The 2,500-nt window shown below is 40.2% G+C and overlaps 1 pseudogene; it reads left to right on the top strand.

Moving 5' to 3' along the window:
- The window catches only part of LOC142914274 (28S ribosomal RNA), a 10,287-nt pseudogene that overhangs the window by 5,179 nt on the left and 2,608 nt on the right, over positions 1 to 2,500 (top strand).

The following is a 2,500-nucleotide window of genomic DNA, read 5'->3' as shown; positions in this document are numbered from 1 at the left end:
ATGCACCCTAGAGTCACACGGAGTTGGGTACTCCATTGATACCGACCACGCGACAGCTCTTGCGTTTGCTGATGATTTGGTGCTGGTGAGCGAATCTTGGGTTGGTATGGCCGCCAATCTAGCGATCTTGGAATCATTTTGTGGGCTATCGGGATTGGAGGTTCAGGCCAGAAAGTGCCAGGGCTTCATGATAAGCCCAACCAAAGATTCATATACGGTGAACAACTGCGACCCATGGACTATCAAAAATAAAGATGTCCATATGATCCAACCTGATGAATCAACGAAATACCTTGGTCTGAAAATTGGCCCTTGGACTGGCACTATACAGCCTGATCTACATTGTCAGCTAAAGACATGGATCTCGAAAATCGATGAGGCGCCTCTGAAGCCAACTCAGAAGGTTGAACTACTCAATGCCTATGCCCTACCCAGATTGTTATATCCTGCAGACCACTCGGACTGCAAGCAATCAACTCTCCGTGGGTTGGACCAAGAGATTAGAAAGGCGGTAAAAGGATGGCTCCACCTTCCCGCTTCAACTTGTGATGGACTGTTATATGCCAGAGCCCGAGACGGAGGCCTTGCCATCTTGAAACTGGAAAAAACAATCCCTTCGGTTCAAGTTAGAAGGCTGCAACGTATAGCAAACTCGTCCGATGCTATCACCCGTAATATTGTGTCCTCGCAGGGTATGGAGGAAGAATACCGTAATTTGTGGGTACGAGCAGGGGGTGACAGTGATGCAATCCCAACATTCGTTCTCAGGGACTCGGTGTCAAAAGAACCTGTATATCCGAGACCCTGCGATTGGAGGGAGCATGAATTTCAGAGATGGTGCGAAAAGCCGGTTCAAGGAAGGGGCATTGTAAACTTTGCGCATGATAGAATCAGTAATGCTTGGTTGAGGCCATGGTGCGGCTTTAAACAATGCTTCTTTATCGCAGCACTACAACTAAGGGCAAATATTTACCCAACAAGAGAAAGCTTGAACAGAGGCAGAGATGGGGCCTTACGTTCCTGCAGGAAATGCTCTGCCAGACTCGAGTCCCTTTCGCACATTCTCGGTCAATGTCCTGCAGTACAGAAAGCAAGAATTGCGCGACATAACAAGATCAGTAACATTCTGGCAGACGAAGCGGCTAGATTGGGCTGGTCTGTATACAAAGAGCCACGGTTCATATCCGAGACGGGAGAGATGAGAAAGCCTGACCTCGTGTTTGCAAAAGATGAGGAGGCGGTTGTGATCGATGTCACCGTCCGTTTTGAGCTTTCAAAGAATACCTTGTCAGATGCTGCCTCGCACAAAGTTTCGTACTATACCCCTCTTGGTGATCAAGTCAAAGTGCTGACGAAGGCTAGCAAGGTCACATTCTTTGGATTCCCGGTTGGGGCAAGAGGAAAGTGGCCCCTTGAGAATAACGAGGTACTTACCTCCCTGGGCCTGACCAAACCCAGAACGACATCACTGGCCAAGATGATTTCCCGCAGAACGCTGCTTTTCTCTCTTGATATTCTGAGAATGTTCTGTGGAAATTATGCGGTCTATGAACAGTCATAGACAACCTCCGAAACAAATAATAGTTTTTTTTAAGATGTCATTTGTTTTAGATTGATTTTGTTATTTTCGAAGGTGAAGTCGGTTTTTATTTCATTTTACTATTTTCCACAATTTAGATTGTTATTTTCCAAGACGAAGTCTTGGTTCTTTTTTTTATTGTTAGTTTTTTTTTTAAACACGTCGTATTTGTTACTTTAGAGCTTAGAGGGGACTTTATTTTCGCCTTACTATTTTCTGCCTACAAAGAAGATTAAAAATAAGCTTTTTTCAAGATGGTTTTGTTATTTTCCAAGGTGAAGTCTTGGTATTCTTAATTTTACTATTTTCCATAAAGAAGACCTTTCTTTTAGATTTTGTTATTTTCCAAGACGAAGACTTGGTATTTTTATTATATTGCTATTTTTTACACGAAGCTTATTCAAGATCACTTATATAGATTAGACTTTGTTATTTTAATTCTTTATTTTTGGACTACATCAGTTCGAGAGTCCTGTAACTTACTATTTTCTGCCTACAAAGAAGATTAGAAATAAGCTTTATTTAAGATGTTTTAGATTAGATTTTGTTATTTTCCAAGGTGAAGTCTTGGTTTTTTTTATTTTACTATTTTCCACAAAGAAGACTTTTCTTTTCTTTTAGATTTTGTTATTTTCCAAGACGAAGACTTGGTATTTTTTTGCTATTTTTTACAGGAAGCTTTATTCAAGAGCACTTATATAGATTAGACTTTGTTATTTTAATTCTTTATTTTTGCACTACATCAGTTCGAGAGAAGACTACAAACCAGCTTTATTTAAGATGTTTTAGATTAGATTTTGTTATTTTCCAAGGTGAAGTCTTGGTTTTTTATTTTACTATTTTCCACAAAGAAGACTTTTCTTTTAGATTTTGTTATTTTCCAAGACGAAGACTTGGTATTTTTTTATTGCTATTTTTTTA

The sequence above is a fragment of the Petromyzon marinus genome, unplaced genomic scaffold, assembly GCF_048934315.1.
Source record: "Petromyzon marinus isolate PM22_M1 ecotype Great Lakes invasive population unplaced genomic scaffold, UKy_Petmar_22M1.pri1.0 PM_G_Scaffold_28, whole genome shotgun sequence".
NCBI lineage: Eukaryota > Metazoa > Chordata > Hyperoartia > Petromyzontiformes > Petromyzontidae > Petromyzon > Petromyzon marinus.
The sequence above is the reverse complement of the archived record's forward strand: the minus strand, read 5'-3'. Positions and strand labels throughout refer to the sequence as shown.